The sequence below is a fragment of the Lissotriton vulgaris genome, chromosome 4_1 (assembly GCF_964263255.1).
Source record: "Lissotriton vulgaris chromosome 4_1, aLisVul1.2, whole genome shotgun sequence".
Classification (NCBI taxonomy): Eukaryota; Metazoa; Chordata; class Amphibia; order Caudata; family Salamandridae; genus Lissotriton; species Lissotriton vulgaris.
The window spans coordinates 353,425,244-353,447,914 of NC_141691.1; positions in this window are offsets into that span (position 1 = coordinate 353,425,244).

Below are 22,671 nucleotides of genomic sequence, written 5' to 3' on the forward strand. Positions count from 1 at the left end.
AGAGTCAAGAGCCACTCCTACCTCCCACTAAGGTGTAATCTGCGCATTCACCACCTGCCCTCTCCCCAGCCCTGTCACTCACACATCCCAGACAGTCAGATACACAAACCAGCAGAGGCGGGCCGAAATGGTTAGGCAAGCAAATGCTAACTTTCTAAAAGTAGCATTTGCAAACACAGGATACTAAAATAAACTTGACTACAAGAAATATTTTATCATCCTGAGTTCAGGCATACTAAACATGACTCGCTACCATGCTCCTTGAGCCTGCGGGGATTATAGCGTGTAATAATTCCAGCAGCTCAGTCTGGCCTATTGGAGCAGGTAGCCTTCAATAGTGAGCTACGGTTTTGGTTGTAAGTCACTACTAGGGCATGCCACACATCAGGGCCTGTCCTACCTTACACCTACAACGCACCCTGCCCGCAGGCCTACCATAGGGGTGACTGATATGTAGTCAAGGGAAGGTTCGGGGGCTGGCAAGTGGGTGCACTTGCCCAGCTAGCGTGACAGTACGAGACCGCACGCGGGTTCTGCGGGCGCAGTTCCCAGACACATCTTTACGGCTGCTACGGTGGGTGGCGCAACCAGCGCTGCAGTTCCACCAGCAGTATTGGCATCTACAAGCCCCGGCACTCTCTAGTGCGCGCTACTAGGGACTAACAGTAAATCCAATGCACCAATCATGGATACCAATCGCATGTACAATTTACAGTAGGGAGCACTTGCACTGCGGCACGGTTCAGCCGTGGCGCAGTGCCCTGAGTATCGGAAAACCAGCAAAACATCGGAGGCACATCAGCAAAAAGTGGAAGGGAGACTCACGCCAAGGTGCCAGGTCTAACATATATTTGATTTCTTTCATTTATTTTATATCTTTTGCATAACAGATTATTTTTTTCATTTTCTGGTGATCGTTTTATCAAAGTTACAAAACAGTAACATGGTAACAAGTGTATATATAATTAAAAAATGCATGGTTGAATCATATCTAAACAGAAACCCCTAAACAGTACATAAAAAATGACTTTCACTCATACCATCATTCATACGAACTAAAACTTTCATACCAATTATCCTAACATTACTAACAACAACACACTACAGTGAAAAAAGTGAACAACATGTATCGTGTCCTCTGATAGACTCCTCAGAATGTGGCTAGAACCCGTTATTTTATTTCTTCCTTTTTGTTACGAGGGTTCGCAGTTTTTAGAACTCATTTCCTTTCCTTCTCCAAATTTTGATTTCTGATTTGAGCTCAGGGTGTCTGATGCGTACGCCCTACGTACGTTTCGGTGATGTAATTAATTTGCTTCACCTTCTTCAGGGCCAACATGTAAATGGAAAACAGACAGGTGCATACATACAATTAAAACCAAGGGGTTCTCATTATCTGCAATAAGAACATATGTACCATGATTAAGTTATGAGCATCCTGAATTCAAATCAATTCACTCCCAGAACAGCCACCTGAAACCTATATGTCCAGGACATGAAAGGGTAATAAATTTCCAAACCCCATATCAGGGATGATGAAGCTGAGCGAAGGTATCACAATAAACATACCTCGATAATTTCAAATATCGCACTCCCTACGTGTGGGGAATCCAATTATAGTAAGTGCTTACCAAGAGAGTTTTCGGCGTTATCCAGATTCAATCTACAAATAAATTTAGACATAAAACAGCTATCTAACACAAAAGAGAAAAAAAAAGCCTGTCCCTTACAAAATAGAATAGTAATTTGTGCATTATAATCCCATCTGTGCTAGCCGGGACCATATTTGGATATGCCAGAACATGAATCCATGATGGTGGACATATATAACCCGTCTATGTACTGTGTATGGCAATAATAGCCAATTTACTTATGGATATAAACATATGTCGCTTTTTATCCAACAAAATCTATCCTTAGTAACGTAGAGAAATGGCTAACCATTAAAATCCTAACTGCGTTAAGGATAGAGACCAACTTTTGGCATGCCACATCATAATAATGGACAGATCGATCTTAGGTGTATATTATGCAGCATGACAAGCACAGGGATACATATAGCTTGTCAAGTTTTTTACATCATATCCTGGGAAAAAGTTTTACAGGACAACACATATGAGATTTAAATAAACTTTTTCATGCTATGGGCTAACCCGTGACATGGTCAAAGTTATAAATGCGTCGGATATGGTAGGTGAACTGAGTAGTTTGGCACCCTATTACCCAAGCTGAAGAGGCGAGTTATGAAAAAAGGTAGTATAGTAAAGCCTTGTGAATCCCAAAATAATTTTAGATAGTTTTAATAAAAAAACAGATTAAGTGATAACTGGTGTGTGGGAACATGCATTGCATGCATGTGTCATCTACAAATGGGTTGAGGAGAAAATTATATCACCTGTATCTACGTTGACACTATTAGGACCCTTTTAGCAAAATAGATTTTATGGACAGTTTTTATGTTGACTTTCTGTGTAGGTAGATTTATATTACTGTAGCCAATATTAGCAATTTCTGAACACATGTGCTGAAAATTATTCCAAACCAATCTTATCCATATGCATTATTATCCAAATGACCAAGAAATCAGGGATTGCATACAGCAAAGCTTGGTGAGGGTCTCCTCAATCCTATTCTCTTTTTCTTATACTTGTGTATTTTTTAGGAAAGTTCTATCCAAGTAAAAGAATTTCAAAGCCTGCATTTATCCCCAGCGTGAGCTTACTAATCTAATCAACGCTTCCTCCGCCCCTGACATCGCCATCGCCATCCCTGATGACTATAAGATCACACGCAAGGACCGCACTGACCATTCAGGAGGTGGAATCGCCATCGTCCATAAGAAAACTATCCGCATCTCAACCAGCTCTGACGCCAACCTCGCCAACTCCGAACACCTTCACTTCCAGATCCACATCGACCCCAAGACCACACTCAGAGGCACCCTCCTCTACAGACCACCAGGACCACGCGCAAAATTCAGTGAAGACATCACGGACTTCACCACCCCACACGCACTCCCCTCCAAAGACTACATCCTCCTGGGAGACCTCAACTTCCACCTTGAAAAGAACAACGACCGCAACACCGCCACCCTCTTGGACAACCTCGCCAACCTCGGACTTAAACAACTGGTCACTTCCCCCACCCACATCGCAGGTCACACTCTCGACCCCATCTTCACCTCCAGCAACCATGTCTCCTTCAGCCACACTACGGATCTCCTCTGGACTGACCACAGCTGCGTTCATTTTACCTACAACAAGCCGAAACCCACCATCCACCTCCAACCAACTCTACAAAGAAACTGGAACAAAATCACCTCAGAACAGATCTCCACAACGCTCCTTCAAACCTCCCCAGCCCTCTCTTCTAACGCCAACGAAGCCGCCTCCAACCTCACCCTTTGGTTATCCAACACCGCCAACAACTTAGCACCACTGAAAAAACGTCAACACAAACCTGGCATCAAAAAGGCCTCATGGTTCAACGACGACCTCAAGAAGTCAAAGAAACTGTGCCGCTCCCTTGAAAGGACCTGGAAAAAAGACCCATCCACTAGCAACAAGGACGCCTTCAAAAGCGCCATCCGTACTCACCACCAACTGATCCGAAAAGCCAAGAAAACAGCATTCAAAGATCGACTTGACAACAACGCCCACAACAGCAAGGAACTTTTCAACATCGTCAAGGAATTTTCCAACCCCTCTGCCAACTCCAACGACATCACCCCCTCTCAAACCCTCTGCGATTCCCTAGCCTCTTTTTTCCACAACAAGATTGCTGACATCCACAATAGCTTTGACAACCAACCCGGAAGCCAACCCACCCTACCATCAGCTGACCATCTTCCCCCCGTTAACACCCTTAACGCCTGGAACCCAATCTCCACTGAGGACACCATCCGCATGATGAATTCCATCCACTCTGGATCCCCCACAGACCCATGCCCTCACCACATCTTTAACAAAGCAGACTCCGTCATAGCTCCGCACCTCCGAGATGTCATCAACTGCTCCTTCAACTCCGCTACCTTCCCAGAAGACTGGAAACACGCTGAACTCACCGCCCTTCTGAAAAAGCCAACAGCAGACCCCACCGAACTCAAAAACTACCGCCCCATCTCGCTTCTTCCATTCCCGGCCAAAGTCATCGAGAAAGCTGTCAACATCCAGCTCGCCGCCTTCCTCGAAGCCAACAAATCACTCGACCCCTCACAATCTGGCTTCCGAGCCAAACACAGCACTGAAACCGCCCTCATCGCAGCAACAGACGACATTCGAACTCTACTGGACAATGGAGACACAGTCGCCCTCATCCTCCTCGACCTCTCTGCAGCCTTCGACACAGTCTGCCACAGCACCCTTTTACAACGCCTCAGAAACATCGGAATCCAAGGAAAGGCACTGGAATGGATCACCTCGTTCCTCACCGGAAGAACCCAGAGAGTTCGCCTCCCACCATTCAAGTCCGAGGCCTCTGAAATCATCTGCGGCGTACCACAAGGATCCTCACTCAGTCCCACCCTCTTCAACGTTTACATGAGCCCCCTCGCGACCATCGCCCGCCAACACAACCTCAACATCATCTCTTACGCGGATGACACTCAACTGATCCTATCCCTCACCAAGGACCCCTGCACCGCCAAAACTAACCTACACGAGGGAATGAAAGAAGTCGCTGAATGGATGAAACAAAGCCGTCTGAAACTGAACTCAGACAAAACAGAAGTCCTCATCTTAGGTAAATCCCCCTCTGCATGGGACGACTCTTGGTGGCCGGTAGCCCTCGGAAAAGCACCCATCCCGACAGACCACGCACGGAACCTAGGCGTCATCCTGGATTCTTCTCTCTCTATGAACAGACAAGTCAGCGCCGTATCCTCTTCCTGCTTTAACATTCTTCGCATGCTCAGAAAAACATTTCGCTGGATCCCCTCCGAAACAAGGAAAACAGTCACCCACGCTCTGGTCACGAGCCGACTGGACTACGGAAACACCCTCTACGCAGGTACTACCGCAAAACTCCAGAAGAAACTACAACGAATCCAAAACGCCTCAGCCAGGCTCATATTAGACATCCCACGCAACGAACACATCTCTAGTCACCTTAAAGACCTCCACTGGCTACCCGTCAATAAGAGGATTACTTTCAGACTGCTTACCCACGCACACAAATCACTCTACGACATCGGACCAGAGTGCCTCAACTCTCGACTGACCTTTTATACCCCCTCCCGCCAACTTCGCTCCTCCAACCAAGCCTTCGCCACTGTACCTCGCATCAACAAGACCACCATGGGAGGCAGATCCTTCTCATACCTGGCTGCCAAAACATGGAACTCTCTCCCCGATTACCTTCGTCTCACCCAGAATCATCTAGCGTTCAGAAAGCAACTTAAAACGTGGATATTTGACAAATAATCCTCCTCCCCTTCCTTAGCGCCTTGAAACCCTCTGGGTATGTAGTGCGCTATATAAATGTTATGACTTGACTTGACTTGACTTGTCCCAGATCACATTAGAAAAGCACATTTTTTTTCTTACTAAGAAGCATGCTGCCCTAGAACTAACAGGCTCATGCTTACCGAATAGAATGTCAGGACATTTTTATAAGTATTCCTCCGGACAGTGCCGTAGATCAATCACTCTCTCCCAGAACAGCCACCTGAAACCTATATGTCCAGGACATGAAAGGGTAATACATTTCCAAACCCCATATCAGGGATGATGAAGCTGAGCGAAGTTATCACAATAAACATACCGTATTTTCCGGCGTATAAGACGACTTTTTAACCCTTTAAAATGTGCTTGAAAGTCGGGGGTCGTCTTATACGCCGGTAACCAAATTTTACCGCTCCACCAACCTTGCCTATGCCTGCCTGCTGTTGTCCTTACCGGCTATGGTAGTCGTGCCGCTCCGCTTTCATGACCCAGGTACTGAAGCCACTCAGCTGGGCCAAAAGATATGCCTCCGCGTCGGCGCAGTCAGTGATGGCAGCGCAGCAGCTCCAGTGGGGAGGAATTCGGGCGCCCTGTTATCTGCCACTGCTCGTGGGAGGGTGGGGGGATGCAGCAGCATGTCCTGATCTGGCGTCTCTCTCCTTCCGATGTGGCCATAAATCTCGCGGTCATCGGAAGGAGAGGAGCGTCAGTTAATGGCCATAGAAATGGGACTGTAATATTTTCCCGCCGGCAATACAGCAACCTAATGTTTTGCTGCAGTTACCGTACAGTATTTCAGAAGGGTGATTACAGTACATTCCTGTTGAATCACCAAGACACTGCATTCTTTTTAAGATCGGATGGACAGTTCTTTACACTTCATGTCACGGAGGAGGGCTAGAATCACGGGTAGTCTTATACGGCGAATATAGCACAAAACCTAAAAAAATTTAAGAAAAGTAGGGGGTCGTCTTATACGCCGGGTCGTCTTATACGCCGGAAAATATGGTACCTCGATAATTTCAAATATCGCACTCCCTACGAGTGGGGAATCCAATTATAGTAAGTGCTTACCAAGAGATTTTTCGGCGTTAGCCAGATTCAATCTACAAATAAATTTAGACATAAAACAGCTATCTAACACAAAAGAGAAAAAAAGCCTGTCCCTTACAAAATAGAATAGTAATTTGTGCATTATAATCCCATCTGTGCTAGCCGGGACCATATTTGAATATGCCAGAACATGAATCCATGATGGTGGACATATATAACCCGTCTATGTACTGTGTATGGCAATAATAGCCAATTTACTTATGGATATAAACATATGTCGCTTTTTATCCAACAAAATCTATCCTTAGTAACGTAGAGAAATAGCTAACCATTAAAATCCTAACTGCGTTAAGGATAGAGACCAAGTTTTGGAATGCCACATCATAATAATGGACAGATCGATCTTAGGTGTATATTATGCAGCATGACAAGCACACGGATACATATAGCTTGTCAAGTTTTTTACATCATATCCTGGGAAAAAGTTTTACAGGACAACACATATGAGGAGCACAAGGCATTTGGGCACTAAGGCACTATGCATAATAGAGTACCAAGTAGGTGCACCAATCTAAAGATAAAGATGGAGCTCTAAGCCAAGAAGCATGCTGGACTCTAAATAGAGCATGGTGGGTTTCTAGATCAGCTAGCTTTGCTGGCAAAATCGATTCTGGAACACAATGGCAAGATGAAAGGAGCAACAACGCAAGAATTAACAAAGTCAAAAGATCTGCCAATGCTAAGCTAGTGCAATGGCTACATATTTTTTTATACCAAGTATGTAATACAAAAAGAAAAACACATGGCATCTATATATGGATTGCAATGATTTTTTTTTTATGAATAACCAATACATATAATTTTAATATAAGGGTACGGGTGCTTCCTCACAGACAGCTATACTTAGAACAGGTTTGGAAACCCTTTTACTTTTAATGTACACCAAAGGGAAATATGATTCATATTAGTGCAGAGAATAGGTACTACAGATTTGAATTGCTGTAACATAGTTCAAGCACACAAGCATGACTAATAAAACAAGCTTTGGCAAAGGCAGTGCATCTTAGTTCTAAAATGATTAATTAAGCAAGCATTACATATAATACATGTGAGCTCTAAAATGCCAAGCTATTGACTTTGACAATGCTTTTTTGATTGTCAGTCACATGCAAACACATGTCATGATGCATGCACAAGCATGGCTTGTAATCTTGCAATGGTTTTTCTATTACAGAAAACTAATTATAAGATGGCTGCCGATGCATAGGTATGAGTGAAGATGAACACAAGTCATGATGTGAGGTGACATACTGTGGCCATTTTATTATTTTTAATTTGCTGTTCTAACATGGTTGACAGTCATGTTAAAATAGTACATTTATGTAAGAAAAATGTTAAATAAAATCTGCATCAGCACAAAAAAGAAGCAGTGAGAGGCCCGAAAGCAGTCGGATTGGCCTATGATAAAAAAATATATTGGAAATAAATAAAATATGTTTAATATGGGAAACGGACAGGAGCCTTGAAAAAGGGTATGCAGGGGAGGGGGCGAGGAACAAGTGAGAAAAGAGAAAGGAAGCACAAGCACTCCAATGAAATGCTAAATACAAAAGAAAAAAGTTCCCTCATGGAGCAGCGGAAGGATACAACTCATCAGAACAACTTAAGACCAAAATGCTCCAGGGTAGTATAAACACAAGAATAGGATGGAACGTCTTCTAATCAAGTGCAGACTGATGGGTAGACAACAAAGCCTTAAACAAAAGGGTTATCTAACTAGATGATCTGCATTGCAAAAAATAGGTCTGCCAAAAGACAATTAAAGTTCTCTGAAGCAGAGACATAAAAAGGCTAAAGAAGGAAAAATAAAGAACATTTGCAAAGTAAAGTATTGGCACACCAGCCATGGCAAGTATGTGCACTTTTCATTTGGTGGCTGTGCACATGTGATCAGGCCAAATGCTTTCACTCGCAGTGCAAGAGAGCTAATGATTAAGTGGCTGACCCATTGCCATTGCCCCGTGCTGCATGCTGTGTTGGGCGGAGGCAAGAAGTGAATGATAGATGAACAGCAGCAACAGCTCGTCCTTTGAGAATCAGGGCAGCACCCCTCTTGTTGTCTGCCCCATTTTTATCTTACCAAAAGTGAATTCTACCTATTATTCACTATTGAAATAATAAAATAAACAAAATGGCGCTTTCTCAGAGAGTGCCGCTGAGCAGTCGCTTCAGGGTGTGAAGAGGTTGCAGATGCACCGGCACCAGGCACCAGGCAGATTGTCTAGGTCTGGTGTTGTTTCAACCCTGCCCTCAGGGACCTGACACACCTTGGAGCTACTACAGTAAGAATAAGTGGGACTGAATAAGAGTGATATTGACATTAAGTGAGAGAGAGGAGCAAGGATGAGCATGTTCATCAGCTCCTAAGTCCATCAAGTAACTGTCAGCAACTTGAACATATACATTCTACAATGCCTTAATACATTCTAACACACACCAAAGCCTGTTGTACGCTGCTTAGAAACAAGAACATAACACATCCCCTTTCTTCCAAAAGGAGATAGAAAATATTTAAAAGAAAAACAATTTGAAAGCAACATACTATTTACCATCAACAAAAAGATCTAAGCAAAAATTAATACAATACATTACTTATTATTAACAATATAATCCTTAACCCTTTCGATGCTGATGACGAGCTCAGCTCGTCATCACCCACGGGTGTCGTGTGCTGATGACGAGCTGAGCTCGTCATGGTGCCACTAAAATGGCATTTTCCAGCACAGGGGGGGGGAAACGCCCAGCAGCCATGTGGTTAAACTACCATAGGCTTGGTTACATTTGAATAAAAAATCAAATAAGATTCAACAGGACTCCTGTCAGTAGCAGTGGGAATACTAGGTCCACTTATATTCTCACCGTAGTTGGTGTCAGGCTCATCCAACATTCAGTCACACACAGACTGCTGACCACCATTACAATTCTTGCTCTTAGCAACCCTACTCAAATTCCATGCCTTACCACTTTTCACTTTCACAGCATTGAGTAAGGTTTCTACAACCTCTTTGGGTTAAAAATACTGGCTCTAACCTTTAGGGACAAAACCAGGTTTTTTAATTTGCCCCCAATCACCAACATTCACATCAGGGGTCTTGACACCCTTTTGTTTTACCATGCATAAACTCCATACAATTCCGCACTACATCCAAAGACTAAGACTCTATACCAGAAGAAAATAACCAACCTGGGGTAAATTTGGAACAAGGTCTCCTACCTCTCATTAAAACAAAAGGAGGCAAACCTGTGGCATCATTACACATGACCCGGTAAGCCCAAACAATTTTTCCTATCTGTGAGACCCAAATCTTGGCTGCTTTTAACCGCCAATTGAATTGTTCCCTTAACCCCTTCGATGCTCATGACCAGCCCAGCTCGTCATGAGGTACACCTCTTGTGTGCTCATGACGAGCTGAGCTCGTCATGAACAATGGGATTTCTTCAACACCAGCACTAGAGGAGAATACCATCAGCATCAATGGTGTTAAGGACACGGTTAAACTTTTTCACCATTGCATTACCACTTGGATTATAAAGGGAAGTGGTTCTGTAGTTCATACCCAACTTCTTAAAATACACTTTCGCCTTATTGGATAAAAATGCCACCCATTTTGTCACTGTCAATGGATGATGGAATACCTTCAGAGACAAAAACTTTGTCTAAACATTTGAAAACGGAATCAGTATCAGTACTATTAACAACCTTGACTGCAGGCCATCTAGAAAATATATCAATCAAAACAATTAAATAATCGTGAGATTCTCCAATTGATCCCATAATGTCCATAGCAGCCATCTCTCAATGGTTCTTTAGTAACAAACCCTCACTCAGAGGCGGACGAAAAGTTCGCCAGTATTTGTCAGAGGAAGAACATGCACAACAGTCACAAACCACTCTTTCAACTTGGGAATCCAACTTGGGCCACCAGAACAACCGTTTAATAATAGGCTTGGTTCTGATTATATCAGAATGACCTTCGTGGCATAATTCAATAATCCAGTTGCGCAAACTCCCAGGTGGAATCACTCTTTCACCTCTTAATAAAGTGCCATCTTCCACAGTCAACTCAAATCTGACCCCCCAAGAGGGTTTGATGAAGGAAATCCAATAACTCTTTTTTAGGCCAATCATGTAAAAAATGTGAGATAATTTTTGGGAGAGTTTGGTCTTTGGTATACTCAGTAGCCCATTCACTCTTCCCGATAGCTGAAAAGCCTTGGTCATGGATAAGAGCCACTTGTAACTCATTCCATTCTTCATCCTCACACCTTTCTAGCATGACAGGCATCCTGGAAAGAAAATCTGCCACAACATTGTTCTTACACGACATATAAATTATTTTGTAAACAAAATTTTGCATTCGCATTTAAATCAGTGCTAGTCTTGCAGATGCAGTGATGGCACCCTCCGTGGTTAACATTTTCACTAAGGGCTTATGGTCACAACGAAGTATGCAAGCCTTTCCCCAGATGGAAGACTTCAAATGCTCCAAGGCCCACGCACAAGATAAAGCCTCCCTTTCAATAATTGGGTATTTTCCTTCACAAGGAGAAAGAGACCTAGAAGCATAGGCAATTATGTTCTCCCTGCCTAGCTTGTCCATTTGCGAGAGTACAGCGCCCAGCGCCTTGTTGCTGGCGTCAGTAGTAATAACGCTGTCTAAGGCATGGTCATAACTACGAAGAGCTGTTGCATTGGCAATAGCCATTTTAATATCCTTAAAACCATTGTCACACTCTACAGACCAATTGAATACACTATTCTTTTTCAGAAGTTAGCTAATGTTAAAGGTCTTATTTGCAAAATTCTGAACATATTTTGAACAAAATTCTGCCATACCTAAGAATGACCTAACATCTTCTTTACAAGTAAGTGTAGAAGCTTCCACAATAGCAGACACAAGAGTAGGTTTGAGTTTGACACCTGATTCATCTATCACATGACCGAGGTAGGTAACACTTATTTGAGCAAATCTGCATGTGAGTGTTCCACAGTGAGGCCTTTGTCTTTATTATGTTGAATACCCTCAGCAATCTAAAGGCATGCTCCGCTTTGTCAGGACCAAAGACCAGGATGTCGTCCTGGAAAAAGATAACGCCTTGTTCTTTGCTGAAAAGTTTGAACATTACCGTTGAAAAACAGCAGCAGCCGAGGCTAACCCGAAAGGCATTCACTTAAATTGGAAACATCCAAATAAATTGAGTTTCATTGACTCTGCTGACAGTGAGATCTGATGATAAGCGGACGTAGAGAACCATTTCACTTTTTTTAAACATGTTACATCTCATTGATTTTAGGCAAGGGAAATCTGTCTATTACAATATTGTTATTCAAATGCCTTGGGTCCACATAGAGCCTAATCTTGCCGTTGGTCCTTCTGGCCACAAAAATGGGACAAACCGAATCCGAAGCTTCAGTAGGCTCAATAATGTGTGCTGAAACCAATAGAATGAATATACGAATGTGTAGAGAAGCTGTAGCTGTGATCACCTGGCTCAGCAGGGACTCAATCCCCCTACTATGCAGGGGGGGTGAAACTTTTAAATGTTTATTTAAAGGAAATTGGCTGAAACTCGAGATCGAAATACACTTTTTATTTGAAATACTATTGAACAATCCGGAAAAATTTCGAAATGTAAAATGCTGAATTATCAATAGGCTGTCACAAAGACACGATCTTCCCAAATCTCCATTTTAAACAAAATTTTAAATAATTATTGCACAGATTTGTAGATCAACCTTGTAAAAATTCTACTAAGGATTTTACGTGTTTATATAAGTATGCAGTAGTTCTATTTAAAAATGTCATTGGTGTAATGGTTTTTGTTTTTAAAAGACCGATCACTTAAATAAATAAAATCTGAAAATCTGAAAAAATCAGTGTGCTGAAACCAATTTGTCTAACTCCTTGGAAACCTCTTCCCTTACAAGTATGGGAATATTGTGACATTTGTGTACCTTGGGTGTGGCATCTTCTTTGAGAATTATCTTATGTTCAAAACCTTGAAGATTACCCAACACTTTGCTGAAAACCTTGGGAAATTGTCTTAAAATACTATCTCACACAGTATCACACTCATCCACCACCAAAAGTTGTTCTTTAATGTTGGGGTCCAAAATGATGTGCCGTTGTTTCTGGTCAAATCATCCCAGGACAGGAGGACCAGTTCTTGCTATATATAACTTGCCTCTATTTTCTTGTCCTTTGAATTTAAAGGCGAACCAGCAAAAACCTAACAAATCAATGGTTTCACCACCATCCCCTTCAGGATGTATGTCAGTTTCTAATAATTGGTTACCAACTTTTCGTATAAAGGCCAATTTCCACAATCATTCATTAATAATTAGCGCTACGAGGCCTCCGGGTAGTATGCGCTTAACAAAACGCCATTAATAATTAATAATAATTGTGTATGGGGAGTGTGAATCGGCGCAAATTTAAATTCCAACTCTCCCAATTTCAATCCAGCACACAGGTTGTTTTTTTTAAACCTCATCACAAATATTAAGCACTAAGTTATTATGTACATTCATAATTAAAATGCTTGTGTCAACAGTATCCTCATCACAGTCCTCATTGGCCTAAGTATCCCTGTCATTGTCCTCAGAACTGGTCACAAATCTAACATTGGTTCTTTTCTTCCTGCATACTTTGGCAAAATGACCTTTAATGCCACAGTTTCTGCACTTATATTTAATAGCTGTACAATTCTTGCTATAGGCTAAGTGTCCAATGCTACCGCATCTGTAACACTTTGGTTGGGATCTAACATAAGTACTATCTTTGGCAGCAGCGGAAGGTTTCTTTTTCTCCCCCTGAGCACCTACTTTGCCCAAAATGTCATTAGTTCCCTGGTCTTGCTTGAATACATTGGCACAACTGCTAGAAATTTCAGCTTTACGCACAATAGCTAGGATATCATCTAGGAATACATCTCCATTAATCCAGAGCCTTTCTTGTATGGCTGCATTACAGGCATGTATTACAACCTGGTCTCTGATCAAATCTTCCGGTAAAACACCACATTTACAATCTAATGCTAATCTTTTGAGACCAGAAACATACTGGTCAACAGTTTATGTTTTGCTTTGTTTCCTTGTAAAGAATATAAATATTGTTATGCCCATACAAACCTTAGGTTTAAAATAGTTATCAAGATGTACAAGGGCTAAAGCATAAAATTTTAAATCACCAGGAATATTGGTTTTGTCATTTCATTGAACACCTTCAAACCTGCAGGTCCTAGGGATTGTAAAAGTAGTCTTTTCTTCTGATCAGGGGACATTTTTCCAGCACCCTCCAGGGCATCAATGTAATTTGTAAAGTACGCCTTCCATTTCAACCATTCAAGTGATGGTTCATTGCAAGAAATTCAAAATGCTTGAGGAGGTGTAGTGGTGACGTAATGTATCTCTTTATTGGAGTGTTAGTGGAATCTCTGGGTCTCGTGGTGCATTCAGTAGCTTAAGTTTCTGAATGGACTCCGGACCGGCTAGACTCTTCTACTGTGGGTGAATTACTTCTTGGAATAAATCTTCATTTTTCATATGTAATGTCGCCTTGGCTCATTACATATTGGCGACGATCGGGATTATTTTAATTCACTCACCGACCCACGCAAAGAATTTTTATCTGTGTGAAATTGAGACAAGATTGGATTTTCAACTCTTCAGAAGTCATTAACTGACCACAAAACTCCCTACGCCTACATCGACATAGTTTCAAAGGATGAGAATAGAGGAGACATGTCGAATTGCGGTAGGATAAGGTCGAGTTTGGTCATATATACAATTTTTGACTGTCTGGGAAGAATTGTCTCGAGAAACTGTTTTTTTAAAATTGGGACTCGTGCACTGATGATCTACATTGTTTAAGAAGTATACTTCATTTGGTTGTGGACTTGTGGATCATCGTGAATTAACTTTTGTTGGGCATCTGTTAGTTGGGAAGTTTAAAAGAACACAGGGCCCTCATCGGAATTTTCAGATGAGAGCGGTGTTAGAGTGCGACGCTGCTTGGATTCATTCTGGGCTCTTCAGTGACATTCAGCGTTCTACGTTTTTCTGTGACGTGCAGCGCTACGGCAGCAGCTCTACAGCGCTCAAACGTGCCGTGAACCGCCCTGCAGTACGTAAACAACGTACCACCATTTTGTTTTTCGGACAGTAGTTTGGTGAAACATCAGAGCATTTCTCTCGACTTTCTCACGACTTTGGATTTGAATTGGACGCTACTCTCTATTTGCCTTTTAATTTTATGAGCTAAAGACGTAAGACTATTTTATATAATTTTGAGCAGTTATGTGACTCTGTGAAGTTCGGACCCTAAGTCAAATTATTATTTTTTATTTTTTTGGGGGGTGTTGTTTCTTCTACCGGTATATAGGTATAATAGTTTATTTCTAGGCAGATTGTCTCCTACTATCACAAAATGGCTTCAGCTAAAGATATTATCCAGCCCCCCCCATTTTTTGATAAACCTGGTAAGCCTGTCATGCTTTGGTCAGAATGGTTTGGTTTATTCCAAAATCACCTAGTAGCTATTGACGCTACTGAGTATTCAACTCCTCGTAAGTTCGCTTTATTATTTGGTAGTTTGGGGTTAGCAGCTCAACGCATTTTCAATAGTTTAACGCCAATTCCTCCGCCTTCTGGTCAATCAGGAGACAGACAATGGAATGTTTTTTCTGAGGGTATTGCCAGACTCAAAAAACAATTTGAAGAATCTCCTAATATTATGTTGGAAAGACATAATTTTCATAAGTGTAAGCAGAAGGAAGATGAAAAAGTGGAGGAATATGTTGCAGCTTTGAGGGTGTTGGCAATATCTTGCGAGTGTGGTCCTCTTTTAGATAATTATATTAGGGATCAACTTGTGTTTAATTGCGCTTCATCAAAAATTAAAGAACGGATTCTTAGTTGCAAGAACCCTACACTATCTGAGGTGATTGATTTGGCTCTAAGCATTGAGAGGTCAGTCATTTCAACCAAGGCTATGATGGCAGATGTAACCCCAAAAGTAAGCTTAGTCACTGACGAGTATGATGAAGAGGGTTTATACGCTATAAGTTCTAAGGACAAGTTAACTAAGTTTTCTCAGCATAAAGGCCAACATTTTTGTTATAGGTGTGGTTCAAAGTTCCATGTGGGTAATTTTAAAGGGTGCCCAGCTTTGAATAAACGTTGTTCTTCATGTAAAAAGATTGGCCACTTCCAAAAAGTTTGCAGGTTTCAAAAGAAAAGCATAAAAGTGAACAACGTGGAGGTGGATGATTGTTCGTAATCTATGGACAGTTTGTTGTTGACTTTGGACACAGGTGAGGAGGAAATTAAAGGTCCTTTATGTTCTTCAACCATCAATGGTGTTCATGCAAGTTATGGCGGACTCGGGCTCGCCTATCACCATTCTGCGTGATTCCACATTTTATGAAAAGTGGGGAAAAGAAACTGTTCTTTTGGAAACGGATGTGAATCCCAAAGCATTTGGAGAGAATGACATTGACATGCTTGGATTCTTCATGGGCAATTTAGAATTGTTAGAAAGGTCCATATGTACTAAAATATATGTTGCGATCAAAGGCAAAAACCTTGTGGGCTGGAAGGATCTGGCGAGAATGGGTCTGTATTTAGTACCAGGAGATTACAATCCCATAAAAGTCAGAGATTTGCCTATTTGTTGTATTGAAGAGGCAGAAATTGATCGTACTGAGCTTTTAAAAGAGTTTAAACATGTGTTTTATGACAAGGTGGGTCTGGTAAAAGGTGCAGAGCATAGGATTAAGGGGCATATTACCAAGCAATAGCGATAATTATCGCTATTGCTTGGTTAGAGACAAAAATTTACCGCTGAGCTGCGGCGATTTTTACCGCAAATAAACCTTGGTATTACCAAGGTTTATCGCAAATGCGATAAAAATCGCTGCAATGCATGAATATCGCTGAAAAGTCAGCGATATTCATGCAATACCGAGCTAATGCTCTTAGCCATGTTATCCACCTCCCATTGGATAACATGGCTAAGAACTGCTCAGGGCAGGTGTTAGCTTTTGGAGATATTCGCGCTTAGCGCAAATATCTCCAAAAGTTGGTAATAGGAGATAGCGATGTTAGCGACTGTTTTCAGTCACTAACATCTTGGCACGCCCACTTTGCATGTCATTAGTGATAAATATCACTGACATGCAAAGCGGGGCCCAAGATGGTCTCTATCTCCTACTAGCTGTCGCTAACTGGTGTTAGCGACAGCTAGGTAATAGGGAGATAATTTTATCTCCGCTTTCTTGGCTTTTAAAGCCAAAAAAGCGGCGATAAACCCCCTTGATAATATGCCCTTAAATTACTACCAGATGCCACCCCAGTCGTGCATAAGGTGCGAGCTGTACCATTAAGTGTGAGGGGAGAACTTAAAAAGATGCTAGAGGATCTGTGTTCCCAAGGGATTATTCAACCAACTCACTTTGTTTCAGAGAAAATGTGTACGTTTTTATCTTCGCAGGATGTTAAGCAGTTGAAAGTCTCTCTTTACTCCCCTTCCTCGAATGGTTTGGTGGAAAGAGGTAACAAAGTCATGAAGGAGGGAATTCAGATGGCTGTTGCCTTGGGGCTAAATGTAGTAACATTTATTGAGGAAAAAGTTTGGAATTACAATTCATCTCCTCATTGTACCACAGAAGTTACCCCATTTGAACTTTTGAGAGGGAGAAAAGTTCATTCTCTTTGTTCCCAGCTTGGTTAGACACGAAAAGTTCAAATAAAGATAAGTTGTGTAATAGAGAGAGTTTGGCAGGGGTTGTTAAGAGGAAACAGGATTCAATAAAGAGACATTTTGATGAAAGAAAAGGTCTGAAAGAGGTGGTAATTTCCGTGGGAGATTGGGTTATGATTAAAAACCCAGTTAAAGTTTCTAAGGGAAATTCGATTTTTTCTAGTCCTATTCAAGTGGTCAAGACAAGTAAAGGTGCTGCCTTTCTAGGGGAGAAGGGTTGGTGGAATTTTAGACAGCTGGTGATAATGTCTGAGGATCAAGCGAAATTAGTTGGCAGGGTTAAAGACAAGTCTGCTACAGAAAATTGTGGCTGGACTCATTGGTTGCAGTCTGAAGTAGGTGAAAATGTTCCTAACCTGAGAAATGTAAATTCTGATAATTACTCTGCTAATTCTTTTACTCGCTGTGGCAGATTAAGAAAAGAACCTGCAAGGTTTAATGAATTTGTTAAATATTAATTGATAGGAATGTTTTATTTCCTGTTAGGTTCAATGAAATTTGTTAAATAGGACATTTTTGTTTTAAGAATTAAGGGGGAAGTGATGTAGTGGTGACGTAATGTATCTCTTTATTAAAGTGTTAGTTAGTGGAATGTTATACATGTAATACTATGTTGTGTTTCGACTGTATGGAGTCTCGTGGTGCATTCAGTAGCTTCAGTTGCTGAATGGACTCCGGACCGGCTAGACACTCCTACTATGGGTGAATTACTTCTTGGAATAAATCTTCATTTTTCATATGTAATGTCTCCTTGGCTCATTACAGGAGGTCTCATGTTATAACTTTGAGTGCTCATAGTAATGGATTTGTCCAGTGTCCTTACTTCGCCTTAAAGGACTAGTCCACTGTCATTACCTTCTCCACAAAAAGAGCAACCCAATGAATAAAATGGTAGGATTCCTGTAAAAATTCTGTAGTTCAATAAAGTTAAGGCTTACCGCATTGGTACATAAATATTAGAGATTACACCTTGAAATGCTGAAAACGAACTGCCAATGTTGATCCTTTGCTGAGAAATGATTTCCGGCACTTGTGGAAATCAAAATCCAAGATGGCCACTGTGTGAGGTCATGTAACGTGACATGCGTGATGATATGATCCTCCCGCAACGTGACGCTTACCAGGGTGACGCTTGTATTGTCACATGTGTCTCGCGGAGGGCCTCGAGCTCCAGCCGTTAAAGAGAAGTCCTCGTGCACACATGCACTGGTGCCCAAAAATGAATATTTCCTCTCCTGAATTCACTTGGTCGGAGTGTGTGCGGGTCAGAGAGAAGCGTCGGAGGCAAGGAAATGCCGAAGATCCCTCCAAAACAATGCCAAACGGAAAAAGGTGCAATCTTGAAATTTGAGTATGCCGATGTCCTTTTTCAACATGTAGGTACGTAGCTCCTCACCACCTCGTATTCAGTGTTATTATAAAGGAGACACTGTTAGACGATTAAGTGTGAATTCCTTCATTCAGTTGAGGAGCAAGGATGAGCATGTCCATCAGCTCCTAAGTCCATTAAGTAACTGTCAGCAGCTTGAACATATACATTCTACAATGACCTAATACATTCTAACACACATCATAGCCTGTTCTACGCTGCCTAGCAACAAGAACATAACATCAGGGTAGTAGCAAGGTAGTCTTGGAGACCTTTGGAAAGGTCTTGAGGTGTAGTCATAGCCAGGAGGAAGTGTGCAGACTGGAGCTCCAAATTCTGGATTCATCAACAGTACAGGATCCCTAAAGTCATCTTCAGTGAGCTGCAGGACAACACTAACTCATATCCCAAAGCTGGGCAGGTAGACACATGTGCCCTTCCCATTAGTGTCGAGTGCCTCTCACAATTTCAAATGTACAGCCAATCGGGCATACAAAGTGTTGACCTTTTCAGAGAGGCTTCTAGCATAGTACCTTTACCACATTCCTTCATGTAGCAGCAGAAGTGAAGAAAACGTGGGCTACAGAGAAGTCCTTTGTGTGCAGCGCTCCTCCTTCATATGGCATATTCAACTGTTGTAAAAAAGTAAATGTTCAGGAATTGGTAAAGTAACCCTAGTGCCAAGAACCCCAGTAAAGTTCACAGAGCATTTTACAGTAACTCACTCAGTCTAGAGAAGGGTTACACCAACAATCACCATGTCTAATATTTACAATCATTATTACATTTGTTAAAAACCGTAAACAGCAAGGGGATGGCCCTGTCTCCCCACGCCTCTTGATATCTTTTAACATGGAACATTGGTAAGCATTTCCCCTGGGTGTCCGAGGCTCTCTAAAAATGTATAAATAGTTCCTATAGGTCACAACTTGAGCAGAAAAAAGAAGTTAAAAGGTTAGGGGCTACACCATTGAGGCTACAAGGTTCAGAGACCAAAGTGTAAGGAGCATGTCTGTTGTAAATAGGATGGTGATAGATGACAGGATACTTCTAGTTGATTACATGTAGATTTATTGTAGGACACAGCTGAGTACAAACCCTCGCCAGCTGACCAGACCATCAACTGACACAGATAGAACACTCTGGTACAGATTAGAACACTCACAGGTATTCTGGGAAGCTCAGAAGGTGAAAACACTGAGGAAGGGCTAATGACTACTGTCAGCCATATTACAAGAAGAATCAATATACAGCAATGTCCATACTCGGGGCCCACCAAAAGGGTTAACTCAAGGAGCACCGGCCTGCTGTTTGAGGAGTCCCTAGGGATAAGGGGTACCTTAAACGGTTGCCAAAAAGAAATAAGCACTGGAAAAGCCAATCGATCTGACTATGTTAAAGGTCAAAGTACTTCTCAATTGGTTTGTGAGTGTGTGTGTTGGTTGTGTGGCTGCATGATTGGTTTAATGTGAACCTAAGTCAGCGATTGGAGGTATGAGTAAATGCATGGATGGATGCATGAATGAGTGAGTGACATTGCCATATGACTGTGTGCATGAATGTTTGCATAATGAGTGCTGGGATGGATGGGAGGCTGGACAAAAGAGTGAGTGACTATATAGATAGATATAGAGAATTTTATAGAAATCTTGTAGGCTGAACTTTCTGAGTGCAGTAGTGAACTGAGATTCTACACAGGCCTGATTTGAAACATCCCTGTGTCTGACCATAATGTACGTCTGTAAATCAGTTACTCCACTTATGAATCATGGACTTCACTGAACAGTGAATATAAACGTTTTAGCACAATGTCCATCACTGAACAGTGAGCACAAGTGTGCTAACACAAAGGGGAAGATTTATTGAAATATAGTACAATGCAGATTCATGTTCTAATATAGGTATCAATACTGGAAAATGAGAAAAAAATCAAGGCATAGACAAATTTCCAACCGTTTAATACATTTAATGTGTAGTGTACAGTGCAGCACATGTGCAACATGTGGAATGTTTGAAGAAATAAATACATTTCTCAAACTCTGCATCTGCATCAGTGAGGCTTTTATTTTGTATGTAGATAGGGCTTTGTGTACAAAAAAATGGGTGCCTCCTATGGGATACCGCACACACACATATGTGTATATAATATATACATATATATTCACTGAAAAAACCATAGGTTTCAGGGGCGTTATAGTTAGTTGGGCATTTCACTCGTACAAAACCATAGAAATTCCCCTGTTATAGTTAGTTCAGCTAACTATAACTTGCGCGTCCGCAATGCACTGCTGATGACGTCACATATTACATCACTTATGACATGGTCAGTGATATCACTCATGACATCACTGATGACAACTCAAAGGACATCACTGATGACATCATCCAGCGAATGTGTGTTTTTCTGTAAAATAAATATGTTTTAAATATGTATATCTCAAGGTCGATGGAAGAATTGATTGTTTGACTGATTAAGTGTATCTTAGTTAATACTTGGGTTAGTGAATAATGTTTAAATATGTAAATATCTGTATCAGTCTCCCACTTTGTGTATAAGTGGCTGAATGGGTTGATGAGTAGCTTCATGAGTGTCTATGTGGGTTTTTATTTGTTTTTTTGAGTATCAGTATGAGTGTCTGAGTGTCTGTATGGTTCGGTGGAGGGTATTACTTAGTGCATAGACACGTGAATGAGTGACTCACTGTATGTGTTGAAAACAGCATCTGTGCAGGACTGTATGGGTGAATGAGTGTGTGTATGGGTGTGTTAGTGGGTGAATGACGGTCTCAATAGAGTATTTATGAGTAACTACATATGTTTTAAACTAGTATATGTGAGGATTGGTGTATATAAGTGAGTATATGTGAGAGTGAGAGAATGGAAGAGTTCCTTTATAAATAAGTATGTTGTAATGTCCTATTCTATTGTTGCTAACTCATTTCTTGTTCTGTCACTTTAAGTGGAATGTAGAACATTGATGTTACTATGGTTTGTGAGATGCTTGATTAGACAGTTGCGTGCCTTTGGTGCTGGATTGGGTTTCTGATTCTTGGATCATAATAAAACTACCCTATATCATCATTTCTGCCTTTGGAAATTTATTCAACCCTGATCTTACATTTGGCAACAATGGAGAATTAAGGACCCACCTAGTTTATCCAAGAAACCTCAACACAATATTGGAAACAATTTGCTTCAACCCTTTACAGAAGATCCAAATACATCTTTATGCCTGGACATTTCTACAAAATATCTGGTGAGGTGTATGTGTGACTTATGGTGCACGTGCTCTGAACTTTTCCAAGCTCTGAAGTTTACTCTTCCATGTGATCTCCACGTTACCAAACCCTCACGTCTTCTGACACGATCTCTACTTTTGTTTCCATTCTTTAAAAAAGAGAAGAAATACGGCTTCATTTCATGCATTTTATTTCGTGTTTAGACTGCATCTTACTTTCCTACACTTGTGCCTTCGACTGGAGTAATTTTTTTGATTACATGTGTCCCTTTCATTCAAAACGTAATGTTTACACTGGCACCAACTCATTGACATTTGAAGCCTGATTTTTATCTTCAGATTACATTTTTCAATTGTTTCATGGCTAACTCTTTGCTTTCTCATAAGTAAACATTGTCAACGGCCACATCTCATACCTACTACAGTAGATGACGTTGTGCTACATTTTTTGAACTCTTTGCATTCCTGCTGCGAGCTGTGGAGTGTGTTTGTTCGAGTCTCTATTGTGCTGCGAGCTGTTACGAGCGACTGTTCGACGTAGTTGATATCTCCTGTGACGTACATTGGTCTTCCGGTATTCTCTACGTAGCGTCGTCACGCATCTTCACGTTGTTTTGACCATTTTGGATCGGGATCAAATGAGTCGTGGACACGCACCACTTTCATTCTTGTACCTAGCGTGTTCCTTCATATTGTCGGTACTGAGAAGAAGAAAGGGAACTGTCGCGGACACGCACCGCTTTGACT